This window comes from Cydia amplana, chromosome 15 (assembly GCF_948474715.1).
Source record: "Cydia amplana chromosome 15, ilCydAmpl1.1, whole genome shotgun sequence".
Lineage (NCBI taxonomy): Eukaryota > Metazoa > Arthropoda > Insecta > Lepidoptera > Tortricidae > Cydia > Cydia amplana.
The window spans coordinates 4,949,568-4,968,513 of NC_086083.1; the positions used below are offsets into that span (position 1 = coordinate 4,949,568).

Sequence of the window (18,946 nt, forward strand, 5' to 3'; positions counted from 1 at the left end):
AAGGGGTTGAAAATTTGTACGGAGATCAAATATTTTTGAGAGTGCGGGACTTGAATCTTTGTATTTGGGGATATTATTAAAATACAGGAAAAGTAATTTCAGCGTTTTGTAAAATTCTACCCCTAACAGGGTTAAACAGGGGTTGAAAGTTTGAATCCATTACAAATGCTTTGAAACTTCTTAGAAAGGCATAATAGCCGATTACAAAAAAAAGTAATTGCAACGTTTTTGGAAATTTAACCCCTAAGGGGGTTAAAAAGGGGATGAAAGTTCGTCATAGGGTGCAAATTTTATTTTAAGCTAGGAACTTGAAACTTTGCAAAAAGATATTAAATTAAGATACAAGAAAACAAATTTCAGCGTTTTTAAAAAATCATCCCCCAAGGTGGTAAAACATGGGGTTGAAAATTTGTACGGATATCAAATATTTTTGAGAGTGCGGGACTTGAATCTTTGTATTTGATGATATTATTAGAAGACAGGACAAGTTATTTCAGTGTTTTGTAAAATTAATCCCCTAACAGGGTTAAAAAGGGGTTGAAAGTTTGTATGGAGTTCAAATTTTATTTTAAGCTAGGAACTTGAAACTTCGTAAAAATATATGTTATTAAAATACAAGAAAACTAATTTCAGCGTTTTTGAATATTCATCCCCTAAAGTGGTGAAAAAGGGGTTGAAAGTTTGTAAGGATATCAAACATTTTTTCGAACGCAGGACTTGAATCTTTGTATTTGGGGATATTATTAAAATACAGGAAAAGTAATTTCAGCGTTTTGTAAAATTCATCCCCTAACAGGGTTAAACAGGGGTTGAAAGTTTGAATCCATTACAAATGCTTTGAAACTTTTTAGAAAGGCATAATAGCCGATTACAAAAAAAAGTAATTGCAACGTTTTTGGAAATTTAACCCCTAAGGGGGTTAAAAAGGGAATGAAAGTTCGTCATAGGGTGCAAATTTTATTTTAAGCTAGGAACTTGAAACTTCGTAAAAAGGTATTAAATTAGAAACAAGAAAACTAATTTCAGCGTTTTTAAAAATTCATCCCCCAAGGTGGTAAAAAAGAGGTTGAAAATTTGTACGGAGATCAAATATTTTTGAGAGTGCGGGACTTGAATCTTTGTATTTGGGGATATTATTAAAATACAGGAAAAGTACTTTCAGCGTTTTGTAAAATTCTACCCCTAACAGGGTTAAACAGGGGTTGAAAGTTTGAATCCATTACAAATGCTTTGAAACTTCTTAGAAATGCATAATAGCCGATTACAAAAAAAAGTAATTGCAACGTTTTTGGAAATTTAACCCCTAAGGGGGTTAAAAAGGGGATGAAAGTTCGTCATAGGGTGCAAATTTTATTTTAAGCTAGGAACTTGAAACTTTGCAAAAAGGTATTAAATTAAGATACAAGAAAACAAATTTCAGCGTTTTTAAAAAATCATCCCCCAAGGTGGTAAAACATGGGGTTGAAAATTTGTACGGATATCAAATATTTTTGAGAGTGCGGGACTTGAATCTTTGTATTTGATGATATTATTAGAAGACAGGACAAGTTATTTCAGTGTTTTGTAAAATTAATCCCCTAACAGGGTTAAAAAGGGGTTGAAAGTTTGTATGGAGTTCAAATTTTATTTTAAGCTAGGAACTTGAAACTTCGTAAAAATATATGTTATTAAAATACAAGAAAACTAATTTCAGCGTTTTTGAATATTCATCCCCTAAAGTGGTGAAAAAGGGGTTGAAAGTTTGTAAGGATATCAAACATTTTTTCGAACGCAGGACTTGAATCTTTGTATTTGGGGATATTATTAAAATACAGGAAAAGTAATTTCAGCGTTTTGTAAAATTCATCCCCTAACAGGGTTAAACAGGGGTTGAAAGTTTGAATCCATTACAAATGCTTTGAAACTTCTTAGAAAGGCATAATAGCCGATTACAAAAAAAAGTAATTGCAACGTTTTTGGAAATTCAACCCCTAAGGGGGTTAAAAAGTGGATGAAAGTTCGTCTTAGGGTGCAAATTTTATTTTAAGCTAGGAACTTGAATCTTTGCAAAAAGGTATTAAATTAAGATACAAGAAAACAAATTTCAGCGTTTTTAAAAAATCATCCCCCAAGGTGGTAAAACATGGGGTTGAAAATTTGTACGGATATCAAATATTTTTGAGAGTGCGGGACTTGAATCTTTGTATTTGATGATATTATTAGAAGACAGGACAAGTTATTTCAGTGTTTTGTAAAATTAATCCCCTAACAGGGTTAAAAAGGGGTTGAAAGTTTGTATGGAGTTCAAATTTTATTTTAAGCTAGGAACTTGAAACTTCGTAAAAATATATGTTATTAAAATACAAGAAAACTAATTTCAGCGTTTTTGAATATTCATCCCCTAAAGTGGTGAAAAAGGGGTTGAAAGTTTGTATGGATATCAAACATTTTTTCGAACGCGGGACTTGAATCTTTGTATTTCGGGATATTATTAAAATACAGGAAAAGTAATTTCAGCGTTTTGTAAAATTCATCCCCTAACAGGGTTAAACAGGGGTTGAAAGTTTGAATCCATTACAAATGCTTTGAAACTTTTTAGAAAGGCATAATAGCCGATTACAAAAAAAGTAATTGCAACGTTTTTGGAAATTCAACCCCTAAGGGGGTTAAAAAGGGGATGAAAGTTCGTCTTAGGGTGCAAATTTTATTTAAAGCTAGGAACTTGCAACTTCGTAAATAGGTAGTTAGGTAGTAGGTTTTATTAAATAGAGGACATGAAAATCTTCTAAGGGGGTTTAGAGGGATTACATCGAGGACAATTTTATTCAGTTAGGGGCTTGAAACTTCGTACCTAGGTTGTGAAAGAAAAGTCTCATGCGTTGTATAATATTAATAATTAAGAAATGATTAACCGTCCTACCGCAATCTCTTGCTGCATAATGTTCTAAGCTAATGTAGAATATATAACCACCAATATACAAATCCACGCGTACGAAGTCGCGGGCAACAGCTAGTGTATACATATATGTTTAATATGCCGTTGTATTGTATAACAATTTATGGCGTACAAATACGAGTAAGCATTATGTATTGCAACATAAACAAGCTTATGAAGGTATAAGTACAGTCAGCAGCAAGTAAGTACAATCAGCAGCAATAGTTGCTAAGAGGGCGAGGTGTTCAAAATGATCTTGACGCGACTTTATTATTAAGAGAATAAAAGCGTGTCAAGGTAATTTTGAACACCTCGCCCGCTTAGCAACTTCTGCTGCTGACTGCAGGTAATAAACAATTGTCCAACTAACTTATGAATTTAATTTTACGACACTAATGAATAATGATACTATAGAGTCTGGGCTAATACCGAGAAAACCGAAGTTCGCAAATTGCGGGCATCTGTCTCTATCTTTCTAATTATGCCTTCATTGGAGTGAAAGAGAAAGATCCCCGCAATTAGCAAATTTCGCGGTAGCCCCTCTGTTCGGAAAGAAAAGAGTCGGAATGTATTGTAAGTATGAGAAGTAGTTTCGGTATCAGTTCCGGTTTAGGCAGGTTTCGGCATAGGTAATTAAAGCGGGTTTTCCACCGCGAACGGAGCGGTCTCATTAAGGACTTAGTTTAACTCGCAAGACTAAACTATGTACTTGTGTTTCCACCAACAAATAGTCGAGCGGAAATGACAAAATGAGCAAAAAGAGTTGAAATGAGCTCGCTCAGCTCGTGAGAGCGGAGCGGTGTCATTACGGAGTCCGGTCAACTCGCAATGGTAAATTACATAGGCGCGTTTCCACAGGGAAAGAGGTGAGCGGAGCGAGTCAACTAGTTAAAATGAGCCCGCTGCGTCAAGGTCCGGCCGACTAATTTGAAAAGGACTCGTTGCTGTCTCCGCCCCTCCCTGCCCGCCGCCGCCGGCACCGAGCGCGCTTTCATATTGCTGTGACTTCTTCATCTAAATCGTTGAATAGCCTATATTCCCCCTTCAGTGTTCTTTCTCGAATGTGCTGGCATAACCAAAATCTTCGTTTGGCGCGCTTGTTTCTCTGTTTTATATACAACAATATGTATTTTTTCTTCTTGTATAAGAACTCGTAATCGCTATCACTTGATTCCGTATCGCTCGACATCATGTTCAAACACGACCACACGCAACCAGTTCAAAACTTCAACTGAACTCGCTCTCTGTGGAAATCGACTATTCATTTTCTATTTCTCATTTTCCGTTCAGCCCTCTCCGCTTATTCCTCTTTTTCATTTCTCTTTTGCGGTGGGAATCAAACAACTAAACTCTTTGTTGGTGGAAACGCAAACCTATTTATAACAACGAAGTCCGCTCCGCTTAGCCATCTCTAGCTCATTACTCGTTCGCGGTGGAAAACCCGCTTAAAAAACATTTATTATCAGAGGGGCTACCGCGAAAACCGAATTTCGCAAATTGCCAGCATTTTTCTCTGTCACTCTAATTACGCCTTCATTGTCCGGAGTAAAAGAGAAAGATCAATTTGCGAAATTCGGTCTTCGCGGTAGCCCCTCAGGCAAGCAGGCAACAGAGGCCCTTAGGTACAGACTAACATACATGCAATAGGTACTAACTTTAGAAACTAAAAATCACTAAGACGACAAAACAGTTTTTTGCTACGTCACCTGTTCTGGTGTAGGGCGTTCGGTTTCGGCCAAAGGAATGCTGAACCTTTCGGCCGCGGGCTTGTGTTTTCTGAAGTTTCGGTTTCGGCATAATTCAGCATAAAAATCATGTTTCGACCAAACGTTCCGTTTCGGGCAAAGAAATGAAAAGGGTTTACCCTTCGGCCGCGGGCTCGTGTTTTCGGAAATTTCTGTTTCGGTAGAATTCAGCATAAAAATCATGTTTCGGCCGAAGGTTCGGATAACCTTAAAGTAGCGGTTTCGTCAAAAATCCGGTTTCATTCGGACACTAGTGATAAGTAGAACATTACGCATGCTCGCATTGCTAACATACAGTTGTAAAATATCGGTTTCGGCCAAAGAAATGCTGAACCTTTCGGCCGCGGGTTTGTGTTTTCAGAAGTTTCGGTTTCGGCAGAATTCAGCATTAAAAATCATGTTTCGACCGAAGGTTCGGTTTCGGCTCAAACCAGACCAAACAAAAGCGAACCTTTAAGGGGCCCACTGATTATGAGTCCGCCGGACGATATCAGCCTGTCAGTTGTTCGGAAATGTCAACTTTTTGTTCTAACTGACAGGCTGATGTCGTCCGACGGACTGATAATCAGTGGGCCTTTTAGTTTGCGGTTTCGGCAAAAAAACCGGTTTCGGTCGGACACTAGTGATAAAGTAGAACATTATGCATGCTTGCATTCCTAAAATACAGTTGTGAAATATGAATAGCGCTCACTTCCAAATCTTCCAATGTCCAAATTTAAGTCATTATAAATTTACGCTTTGCCCATCAATGCATGACACGGATCACATGCATACCTATCTCTGTCTCTCTCTCGCAACAGGGGACTATTACAACAGAGTGAGAAGGGTTATGAGCTATGCTATACATACAATAAAACAACACGTTGGTTAATATGGTTGAAATTGCTTTACCGAGAAACGCTTGTACAGCTATTTCAACCATATTATAGCAACGTTGGCTGTTAAATTATTGCAGTTTTAAGTTTTATAGTACATTACTGCAGACGCCGGGAAAGAAGGGCTTGCCGGGTGAGTAGGTATAGCCGGCCGACCGTAGGGAGGCCGGATAGTGATACGAAGCCGGCAAGACCTTTTCACGGCTAGGCATGTATAGTGTTTTTCTCAAACATGCAATGAAATAAAAAAATACACCACAAAAAAAAAACAAATTTATAATCTTTCTAATAAAAATCCAACTTCACAACAAAAGTTTTTTAATTTTCCTTCCAATCCCGCCATAATTGTTTTTTTTTTACGGAAGTCGTCCGTATTTCGCGTGTGTAGTGTTCGAATAGACCTTATTAGGGCCATTATACACAATCTGATAATAAGAATCTCAATTTCTATAAATAAAATAAATGCAGAGGATTTTAAATATTGTCTATGGTCTCTGGTGACTTACGTATAGACAAAATTTTAAATTTATTCATCAACACATTGAATCATACAGATTCGTATTCTTAATATCAGTACGTTCGTGTATAACAGGCGTTAACACGGATATTTTGGTCCGATAACCATTCAGTCACTAAAAATATTTAAAAAAATATATAATTCGGCTGTTTAGCCTGTTCATGGACACAGACCCCATGGTTACATTAGAATTAAAAAAAAAATTACTTCCCGGCCTAGGCCTTCAATTTCGTATGAAATTCCTTTACGGTTCTCTGGAGTTGCTCCGCCCTAAACGTGATACTTCGAAGCCTGATATAACGCCCGGAGCGACAACATTTCATTGCATGTTTGAGAAAATAGCATTTTGTAAAATTTTACAAAAACCTTACCTAAGAATTTTACAAAATGATGATGAGTGGACGAAAACTAGAGCTGGACGAAAACCAGCGCAATGACTACGAAAAAAACCGGCCAAGTGCGAGTCGGTCTCGCGCACGGAGAGTTCCGCACCATCAACATAAAAATCGTGTTTGTTGTATGGGAGCCCCCCTTAAATATTTATTTTATTTTATTTTTAGTATTTGTTGTTATAGCGGCAACAGAGATACATCATTTGTGAATATTTCAACTGTCTAGCTATCGCGGTTTATGAGATACAGCCTGGTGACAGACGGACGGACGGACGGACAGCGAAGTCTTAGTAATAGGGTAGGGTCCCGTTTTTTACCCTTTGGGTACAGAACGCGAAAAAACGATTTAAAAAAAAAAGAAAAAATTATTAGTATTATTACTTATGAAAGCAAAACAATATAAATGATCGTATGTATATTTTCCGTGACCTATTTTTGAAAGGTGTTGTTAGTCAATTAAAAAAACCGGCCAAGTGCGAGTCGGACTCGCGCACGGAGGGTTCCGCACCATCAACAAAAAATAGAGCAAAACAAGCGAAAAAACGGTCACCCATCCAAGTACTGACCCCGCCCGACGTTGCTTAACTTCGGTCAAAAATCACGTTTGTTGTATGGGAGCCCCACTTAAATCTTTATTTTATTCTGTTTTTAGTATTTGTTGTTATAGCGGCAACAGAAATACATCATCTGTGAAAATTTCAACTGTCTAGCTATCACGGTTCGTGAGATACAGCCTGGTGGCAGACGGACGGACGGACGGACGGACGGACGGACAGCGGAGTCTTAGTAATAGGGTCCCGTTTTTACCCTTTGGGTACGGAACCCTAAAAAGACACGTCAAGATTGTTTACCTCTTTTCTAATGCTAAAAAAACGAGGTTATAAATGTTATAATGTAAATAGGTAGATATGTATGTGCGTATGTATGTAAGTATGTAAAAGAAAGTATACAATGTACAAAGTATATGATAAGTATGTGATATATAATATCTGTTTAGCTACAATAATCACGATGTGAATGAACCACGATGATTTTCCTACATGGATATTTTCAAATCAGTTATCACGTTTTTCCACACGCAAATTCTTCGACTTGAAACTGCTGTTATTCATCTGAAGTAGCTTCTTTCATTCCTCTATAAGAAAAACAGGATTTTTAGTACCTAATTGACTACTATAAAACTTTACCAAGGTGTAAAAAGATCTAGAAATAAAGGGATGATCTAATGTAACTAACCTTTACAGTACATATGGTGCTACTTTCCCGCACTAGTGCCTAAATAAGCACTTTTCGTTGCTATGTCAAATATTTAAAGGGGCATATCATATGTACTGTAAAACGTTGTACGACACACGTGCGAATAGGGAATTCGTATAGGGGCCCACTGATTACCAGTCCGCCGGATGATATCGGCCTGTCAGTTGTTCGGAACTGTCAAATTTTTGTTCTAACTGACAGGCCGATATCGTCCGGCGGACTGGTAATCAGTGGGCTTCTTAACTCGTGTCGATTTAAAACACTCCCTTCGGTCGTGTTTTAATATATCGCCACTCGTTTGGAATTTCCTCTTTTCCGCACTTGTATCGTAAATCAGGGATCGGATACCGGTATTTTTTGTATGGGAACGGAAACGGTATTTTTTCGTTCTTTGCTAATTACTTCATTTCTAATTGGGCAATCTAATAATACGAAGTCGTTACCTAAACACACAACTGAGTCCTACATTTCGAGTATAAAATAATTCGAAAAATATGGTTATTTCGAAGTTTTTGCAAAAAACCGGTTCCGATCCCTGTCGTAAATAACTATGATGTAGAATAATTATACTACATACGTACCTAAGTAGCTAATATGACGTGGGCTCCAACCTGCATATCTTTATCTACATTATCTACCTAAGAATGTACAGTAAGCTGCAGAACTGCATAGAATAGTTATTTTCGATACAAGTGCGAAAAAGAGGAAATTCGAAAAGAGTGGCGATAAATTAAAACACGACTGAAGGGAGTGTTTTAAATCGACACGAGTTGCGAATTACCTATTTGCACGTGTATCGAACAACGTTTTACAATACATTGGCAGTATTGGCACTTTAAAGTTTCGACATACGCACGAAAAGTGCTATTTTACGCACTAGTGCGGAAAAGTAGCCCCATATGTACTGTAAACTTGTTTGCAGGGGGGTCAGTTAACACTGCAACTTACTGTACCTACATAACTTTACTCTCATGATAAATGTTTCAAGCATATGACCTTCATATTACGTGTTACTTTACTACTAATTTCATTTGTATTAAAACTTTCTACGTCCTACATATTGAGGTTTTTAACCTCTTTGACCTAATATTTATAAAATATAAATATATTAATATGGATTGTAAATAGTGGGGGCGATGTGTAAGAAACGACTTGTAAAATTTAACCCTTGCACAAAAGAGGGGATGCAACTTCGAAATAAACTACCCTTACGCAGGGGAGCGATAGTCTGATAGGTATAAAATTAACTTGGCACGAAAAACAGTCTTGTTCCAAAATCCGTCCAAGACAAAGCCCCTTTTATGTAGAAGTTTTAGGCCAGGTACACTATTTCTAGGATAGTTAAAGTTACTATTCAGGTGTAGTTAAAGAAGATGTATCAGATGTAGTTAAAGTTAGTTAGGGAAGGGAGAGGCAGGGCCGCAGGGTACCTACACGAGAAATAAGACACGAGAAAAAGCGTCACTCAGCACAGGGTTTGCAGTGACAGCGTGTGGAATGCCTAAATAAACGTCAAATCCCAATGAAAAAAGGTATGACTTTTATACTATAGGTATACACTTTTAACAGTGTTGTTACTTCAAACTTCAAAGTAGCTAGAGTTTTTAACATAGACATGGTATATCCAGTTTGCCCAAAGCAGGTGTTTTCTTTAAGGGACATCAAGTTCCATATTTAAATTTACGACCAGTTTGGCGGACCGGTACGGCGCTAACTTTTTTTATACCTAACGTGGCATGGGCTGAATCGGCTCACGGCCAGCGTGTACTTGACGTTAAGTACTATTATGGTCCGATTAGTTTTTTAAATTGCTTTGGACCATGGTAACCGCGTTCTGGCTGTACAGGCCGTGTGTTATTTATTTTTAATGATCTCTTTGAAGCATTTTTGTTTGAATACATAAATATTTACATAAGGATAACATTTTGTAATGAATGTTTTAAAGGCGAGACGACATTAAACACTGATATTATAGATATTAAGCAGATATGTCAAACTATTTACGACTACAAGCACCTACAAGTGACACGATGAAAGAGAATGATTGTAGATAAGATTCAATCTATAATAAAAAAAACTACATTCACAATATCATTCGGCATGCAATGATAAATAAGTACCATGAGTATCAAAGCATTACAACTTACCTTTTTGTAACGGATCAGATCAACCGGCTCAGCTCCAAAAAGTGACCATTTCACCAACTTAGTTTAGCGGTTACACAAAATACCTATAACTATAACTATGACACAGAGATTTCTTGTTTCTCGAGATGAATCACCGAAGAATGCACTTTGTAACACTGCGATAACCAACACAAACACACTCTAACACTCGTGCGGAACACTTTTTCGTAATTTTCTCGAAATTCGTTTCGTTTTTTCATACATTAACACTCTTTTAATTCGTTTATAAACTTTTTCGAAGCCTCAACGCGCGACACGATAGCACGTCTTAGAACGCAATGAATGACTGCTTGCCTCGAACGAAAAGTATAACCGTACAAAATAAAATACGCCCCACGCGCCGAAAGTCGGCCAACAAACTGTTGCGCTCTCTAATTCCGCCAGGTTACCGCGACTAAAACTATAAACAACACTAAAAACTTGGCGCAGTTGTTGCTATGTTACATTTTGTTGTTATACGGCTTTGTTTGGGGTTCACTTGTAAAATAATGCCGTAGTTCGTGTTTAAAACTAAGTTTTAAGCGTAAATAGGGTTTTGTTTAGTTAAAAGTCACGGATCCGAGAACATTTAACAAAACTGAGTGAATGTAGGCGCGAACGACCGCAGGTTCGCAGCTGCCAGAGCGTGGCTAGCTTCGTGGCGGTTAGGGAGGGGACACTACCTGGCCGGTTTTTTTGCGGCCCACATTTTTATGGTACCTACCTATGGTTTCTACCATATATTTGATTTACATTTTACTTTATTTAAGACTAATTAGTTTCGCGGTTTTTTACTTTTTTTATTTAGAAAGTTATTATATCTTAAGTATAAATTTTAAAACCTACCTTTAAGGAGTTACTACCTAAGTACCTAGTTATTATTCTATTAATATATTAAACTTAAATAAATGTCATATACTAAGAAAAAGTGACCAAGGCCTCCAGCCCTAGTAGCACGGTCGCATTTTTATCGTTTGTCACCATGCCTGTCACGTTCTAACAAGTACGTAAGTGCGAAAGTGACGGGCATAGTGATAGTCGATAAAAATGGAACCGTGATCGGCCCGCTGTGGCCCAGGCTGGAATCGAACCAGCGTCCTCGGCTATCGCGGCAGGTGCCTGTGCCATTCGGCCACCGGGCCACAGCGATCTTTCTCTGTAGAGCTCAGATTATATTATTAAAATAATTTATTTCTATTTATATGTACCTACATGTAGTATTTTAAACATACATATTTATGATTATTTCATTATCTCAACTCAACGTAAAATTATGTAATTGAAAAAAAAATCTCTTATGACTCTTTTACCAATTGTATAAGAGTCCCAATTGGGCACGATAATAAAACATAGTTATTAAGTTGAGAGAGAGTAAGTATAATTATGCGAATTTGATTTCATACTGACTAAATTAACGAGATAACATGCGTAAGTTGGGAGCCAGAACACTTTATTTACTATGTAAATTACTCTCAGTCTCAGTAGACGTATATGATCACTAGACTAGACCTTGAATTAACATTGTTAACTGCTATGAGTAGGCCTGGTTTAATTAGGAATTTCTGATACCTACTGTAGTTACCCAGTACCCACCAGAAATAGAAGCTAAATTGCAATGACGAAACATACGCAATTTGATTCCGAGGCCACTAATAGAACCATGTCATAATTAATTAATTTGTTTATCTTCGACGATAGAGCTTATTGAGTGATGTACGCCATAGTAGTTAAAGCGACATAAGGTTCTATAGTAGCCTAGGAATCAAATTGGTTGACACTAGGTAGGTACATTAGACAAAAAAAGAAACCAAACTGACCCGTATCGATTTCATTGAGAAGCGCTATGATGATGATGATGTCATACAAGAAGTAAATCAACAAAAAAAAAAATTAATCATCGAACCTGCTCCGTACATGCTCACAAAATTTCACGAGAATCGGTTGAGAATTGTGACCTGTAGAGGAGAACCGTTCGGACATACGAAAGCATTTTTGCCCAAGCTGAAACGGAGACGTTCCTAACGCTCGGTCAATCAATAGGTATTTGCTACATTTAAACCGTTTTGTTCTGTTGATCTCTAATTTGAAAACCATGATTTACGAAGCTTAATATATTTATTCTTAATTTAATAAAATTATAACATACCAAGTATACCAACCTATTTAGCTAGCAGACGTCTCTTCTTAGTACATTTTTTATTGATAAAATTACTAGTAAAAAAGCGGCCAAGTGCGAGTCGGACTCGCCCATGAAGGGTTCCGTATTTAGGCGATTTATGACGTATTAAAAAAAAACTACTTACTAGATCTCGTTCAAACCAATTTTCGGTGGAAGTTTACATGGTAATGTACATCATATATTTTTTTTAGTTTTATCATTCTCTTATTTTAGAAGTTGGGGGGGGGGACACACACATTTTACCACTTTGGAAGTGTCTCTCGCGCAAACTATTCAGTTTAGAAAAAAATGATATTAGAAACCTCAATATCATTTTTGAAGACCTATCCATAGATACCCCACACGTATGGGTTTGATGAAAAAAAAAATTTAGAGTTTCAGTTCGAAGTATGGGGAACCCCAAAAATTTATTGTTTTTTTTTCTATTTTTGTGTGAAAATCTTAATGCGGTTCACAGAATACATCTACTTACCAAGTTTCAACAGTATAGTTCTTATAGTTTCGGAGAAAAGTGGCTGTGACATACGGACGGACAGACAGACGGACAGACGGACAGACAGACAGACATGACGAATCTATAAGGGTTCCGTTTTTTGCCATTTGGCTACGGAACCCTAAAAATGCACGAGGATTAAACTATTTCACAGAAAAATAATGTTACGTCTTTTCTCTTGCAAAGCTATAGAAAAACTGATATTTCGAGACGATCTGTGCAGATAAATGGCCACCATTTGTTTCGTTCTTACAAAAACGCTTTCTTCGTCATAAGACTCATAAGACATAAAGGCTTGTTGAAGAATTGAAGATTAGATTTTTTTTGTTTGCGCTCTAGCGATGTACTCTTAAATTCCAAATGCCAGAAATAAAATTATATACTAATAACTAACCTAGTTGCTTGATTGGAATCCTCTGCACTAAGATTTCCTATATACAGTGTGAAAAAATAAGTCGGGCCCTCGAGGGAAACTACCTTAAATCCTTAAGTTGGCTCATTTTACTTAAAGGAGACATTCCTTTATTTTTAAAAAGAAAGAAAACTGCATTCAATAATGATTTTCTAAAACTCGCTTGCCTCGCCCGGGACTCGAACCAACTAAAATTAAAAAAAAAAACACTCGCTATTTTATTTTTATTATACTAATCGATAGGATTATTATTCAGGATAACATTTCTCTAATAAACATTTCCAGGGCCCGACTTATTTTTCCACACTGTATACCTACTTTACATTTGGTAATGTTCCTGAAGAAGTATTGATTTTTTAGTAGTTAATAAATGCATTTATATTTAGTATTTCTACTTATACGAGTAGAAGAACATAATGACTTTCATTTACTTTGTAACAATCGTGCGCTGGTTCGCAGGATCCTGTAAGAAAGATTTTTTTTACATCAATATGTTACCGGGACTAAATATTAGTAGTTACCGAATTTTGCGGGAACGCTGGAGCAAAACGAAGTTGGGCGCAAAACTTTCTGAGCACAGGTGTTTTCTTATTGTACAAGAGAGTTATTGCAACATTCGCAACGCTATAGTTCGTTTTTTTTAGCATTAGAAAGAAGGTAAGCGATTTTGACATGTCTTGGAAAAGCTTTTATAAATCAGTAACTTATACTTATAAAAGCAGAAGAATATAAATAATCGTATTAGGTTCACAATTGTTACATATTTGCCGTGACTTATTTTTAAAACATGTTTTTCAATTAAAAGACACATCAAGATTGTTTACCTTTTTAGGGTTCCGTAGCCAAATGGCAAAAAACGGAACCCTTATAGATTCGTCATGTCTGTCTGTCTGTCTGTCTGTCTGTCTGTCTGTCTGTCCGTCTGTCCGTCTGTCCGTCTGTCCGTCTGTCTGTCCGTCCGTATGTCACAGCCACTTTTCTCCGAAAGTATAAGGACTATACTGTTGAAACTTGGTAAGTAGATGTATTCTGTGAACCGCATTAAGATTTTCACACAAAAATAGAAAAAAAACAATAAATTTTTGGGGTTCCCCATACTTCGAACTGAAACTCAAAAATTTTTTTTTCATCAAACCCATACGTGTGGGGTATCTATGGATAGGTCTTCAAAAATGATATTGAGGTTTCTAATATCATTTTTTTCTAAACTGAATAGTTTGCGCGAGAGACACTTCCAAAGTGGTAAAATGTGTGTCCCCCCCCCCCTGTAACTTCTAAAATAAGAGAATGATAAAACTAAAAAAAATATATGATGTACATTACCATGTAAACTTCCACCGAAAATTGGTTTGAACGAGATCTAGTAAATAGTTTTTTTTTTATACGTCATAAATCGCCTAAATACGGAACCCTTCATGGGCGAGTCCGACTCGCACTTGGCCGCTTTTTTCTAATGCTAACAAAAACGAACTATAGTTCGATGCAAAGGACCTACCGCGTTCGATGCAGAGGACTTGCCTCTATGTCGCACTTGTAAATTCCTACGTAAGTGTGACAGAGGTAACACATCGAACGTGGTTCGTGGTACCTCAGATTAGGCTAGCGTGATATGTTACTGTAATATGACTGTAATAGCCTACGCTAGCTTCAAACGCATCTTTGAATTTCTTCTCAGAAGAATAGCAAGCTGCAAAACTGCATAGACAAACTATGAATGAATTCATTAATAATGTGAAAAAAGAAATAGAAAATCAAATAACATTTCGCACCTAATTCCAGACTCATTAGTACGAGCACCAGAGGTTTGCACCCGCGTCCTCTCGCTCATAAGCCAAAAGACTTACCTCACGCTCCTTACGCTCACCTTCCAGCACTTTTGTAATCTTTTATGGTGTCTTTTTCATCACATTCACCAGAAAATTATGTTATTAAGTCGAATTGAGCTTATCTTAACCTTTATTATGTGATTGATGGATCCCCTTTTGCCACTTCTCTCCCTTTTGACATTATTTTTCTATACAGTGTGTGGCCTATAACGCGGGAGAATAATTAAAACGTAGATTCTACTCCTCAAACTAGACAATGTTTGTTCAGCAACTTTTAAAAATAACTTGTGGTTTGTATTTTAAAACACTTTAAAATTTAATCGAACACGCAATGTATCACGAAATTGATTATGCCTGTACGGTGACAAGACTGACGGGCGATGTCAATTAGACGGAATTTAAAGTACATTGAAAATATTATTTAGTTTGTTTGAAAAAGGGACAATTTTAAGACTACATAATTTCAAAAAGTTGTCGAACAAAAGTTTTATTGTTTGAGTAGTAGAATCTACGTTTTAATTATTCTCCCGCGTTATAGGCCACACACTGTATACAAATTCGTTCAATAACTATTTTGAGTGGTGTAAATTTAGAGTGCATCTCGCCTGGCAAAGGAATATACTTATACCTACGAAATTACTACTCGTAACTACAGAGGGGATATGTAAGAGGGGAACCATAATCAATAAATCCGCAAAGGAAGTTACACACCTCGTATTTTCCACCCCTGCCTTAAATGTTAATTTCATTCCCTAAGTTGGATTGCTAGTTTTCCTTATCCAATTTTCTTTATCCATTTTTTATCTGATTGTATGTATTCAGGATGTATTCAGGTGTACATTCCATCCACTAGCTATTCTTTTCAAAGATTCTTTGTGACCTTTAAAATTGTAAGCGCTGTATGTAAATAATGTGGTTAGTCTAAGCAATGCTAAATACTTAACAGCTATTTCGAAAAATAACTTATGCAACTTTTGCGGCTAGCATCGATTAGGTTGATTCCGGTATTTCCGGTTGTGGGTGTGGCACATCACTTTTGCATAAATTCAAAACTATCAAATCATGTATTTAATATTTATTTAAAAAGGACATTATGTGCTCAATCTCATTCTAATATAACTAATCATAATCACGGTATGATAATACTATGGGCAATAGGTACATACCTAATGGCCGCAGATATCAACAAAATTAAAATACCTATGCGTTCTATTTCAACGAAATGGCGACTGGCGTTAAATTTATGTCTCTTTCCCGCAACCTGGCCGGAGTCTAAAACACAGCGTGATTAGTTCACGCCAGACGGACGGTCAAACTTTCACAGCCAATATTCTGGTTGTCTACGTTTAATTTTAATGGGGTTGGCCGGTCGAAATATTTAGCAGATGGCGCCATCATAGCTTGCCCTTTTTTCTATGAGATTTGGCTTAAAGGGCTGGCATCCAGGGCATTAAAAAAACAAAAATTTGACACAATTCTAGGGATTGACAGGGCAAGCTATGATGGCGCTATCTGCTAAATACTTCGACCGGCCAACCCCATTTGTGGCACAACCCCAAAATGTTGGTTTAAGCCAAATCTCATAGAAAAAGGGGCAAGCTATGATGGCGCCATCTATGCAAAATTGTTTATCGGTTGTATCAATTGGTTGCATTTAGAATAGGCGCGCACGAGCAACTTTGTCTCCGCAACACTCCGCAACTTTGTCTCTTTGTCGCACTCAAAGTGCGACAGAGACAAAACACAAAGTTGCGGAGACCAAGTTGCTCGTGCGCACCTTCTCTTAGGGTTGCCATGTGACAAAATGGAATATCCTGACAAAATTCCGGACAGCACCTTATAGACCGCGAGCCAGTAACATATTTCCATGACCAATCGCCTTCCGGGCAATACCTCGTGTAGTGGTTAACGGCTATGTATAATAAAATTAACCCTCGTGGACGGCAGCTGCCGCTCCGTTGGTAGGTTGAGGAATGGCAGCGCAACACGTAAAAAAAATAAGTAGTTTGAAATATTTCAAACAATAACAATATTGTTATTGTTATTTCAAATTCTCTTTGCTCTTGATTAAAACGTGTAAAATTCAATATACCTAAATACTGCAATGTTGTTAAATCAAAGCAATTTTCGTCTAATACCAATATGTTTGTTTTACATTTGAGAATTGATATTCGTGTTATTCACCGCAATGGTGGAGTTTAGCTTCAGAATTAATTTGTTGCCACAGAATAAATATAACTTGTAGTAGGACATAATTAGTCGCTGCAAAACTAAGGAATAGTAATGTGTCGTTCGCGAGTGAGTGATTTAAATGAGCTATATTATTTGATTCAACTCGCTCACTCTTCAACTCACTGATGATTTAACTCGCTCAGTAACTCAGTCGCTCAGTGCTCCTTGCGCGCTCTTTCCCACTCATGAATCGAATGAGTCAGCCGAGCGCGAGGAGCGAGTGAGCGAGTGAGACTGCGAATAGGTTTCGGAAAAACATGGCGGGATCGTATCGCGTGATTCGCCATCTTGGTCGCACTTATGGCTGTATGTATCTGATTGATTCACTTCTCTTTCTACTCACTCGGGAACAATATAGTCTACAGATCCACTGAGCAAAATGAGTGATATATATCACCGCGAGCGATAGATATGAATCACTCTTTTCAACTCAGTGAACGGTTTTGCGCATGTCTAGCTAGGGCTTGCAAATATTCGAAACTTTCAGATATTCGAATATTCGACTTTTTCTGACGACGTATTCGAATATTCGAATAATTATTCGAATATTATAAAAAATAAGAAAAGGAACGAGAAATCGGTTTATTATCGTTTTATTCAAAAGCTTTTTTCACATATTGCTAAAACTAAGGATATTTGGCAGAAATCCACTTAATTGACTAGATTTTATCATCCTACTATTTATAAGATGCCCACATTTATAAAAACAAGTAAAACGCCAAAATTAGATGTATTTAATATTTCTAGATAAAACTTATTATAAATGCGTCGTTGCGTGAAATAATATAACTTTAACCATCCAAACACCTAGGTACCTATGTAAGATATTTTTTTTAGTAAGTAATTATTTTCCGATTTAAATTAACTTGTCGTAATCACTCAGAGACCTGTAAAAAGGCCTTTAATTTCATTGTATTTTGAATCTTTATTGACTTTATTTGTTTTGGCAAGTTATTATTCCTAATGGTCGGCTAATTATATAATATTGGAATATTTAAGGGAAAAAGTTAGTTGAGTACTGGGTGGATTATTCGTCAGCTAAAGGTGCATGGTTAGATTACCAAGTTGGGCAGGTTTGGTATGATTAAATTTGAGAATTGCGATAAGTGGCAAGGTTTAGACTTCAAAAATTCGCTTAACGTACGCTTGTACTGAATAAACAGAATGACCCTTTAACGTAAAACTTACGCACCGTAAAAATAACATACTTTTTGATTTCGTTTTCTTTTAAATTGAGTTAGGTTTCACTGTATTCACAAAGTCTATCGAGAGGAATACAGTAAAAATATTATTTCCTTCGTGTTTGAGTACCTACCGTTCCTCATTCACTGTAAATACCCGTAAAACACACAGAAACTGTAACTACAGCGGATAACATAGATTTTTTAATAGTAATAAAAAATATTCGAATATTCGAAACCTGAGCGGCCGAATATTCGAATATCAAAACATGTCGAATATTCGACAAATTCGAATATTCGAATATTCGAATTGCAAGCCCTAATGTCTACTAAGGAATACGTTTAGGATTTGGTTATACAAGATTTACAATAATATTCAAGGTTTGTTGACTGTGTTTAAAATAAATTATTTCACACCCCGCTCAACGGCTACCAACGCTCTTATCTTTAACCCTTCTTAGTATTAAAAAGTTTCTAAACTCAAACCAATGAACGAAATCACCATGGGTAACGTTACAAATCCTTTATAAGTTGTATAAAAATAAATATTTTAAAAAGATTAACCCTTTTGTTAATTTACTCCGATAACCCCTTTTGTTTAAACTTTTAAAGGTTATTGTTTTTTTTAACAATCACCCAGGTAGATATTTCCCGTAGTCAAGATAAGGAACAGCGTACTTAGTAAACATTCTTAGTCGATAAGGTTTTTTAATAGAATCTGGCAAATAAGACCTTTGTGTGCGATGTGGTCAATATAG

At 36.7% G+C, this 18,946-nt stretch overlaps 1 protein-coding gene across 1 annotated transcript in view; it reads right to left on the reverse strand.

Moving 5' to 3' along the window:
* The window catches only part of LOC134654495 (uncharacterized), a 244,805-nt gene extending 234,828 nt beyond the window's left edge, over window positions 1-9,977 (reverse strand). The window contains exon 1 of the mRNA XM_063509939.1: window positions 9,848-9,977. The gene's annotated coding sequence lies outside the window, so the exon portion shown is untranslated. The remainder of the gene's footprint in view (window positions 1-9,847) is intronic.
* Between the last annotated feature and the right edge of the window lie 8,969 nt (window positions 9,978-18,946).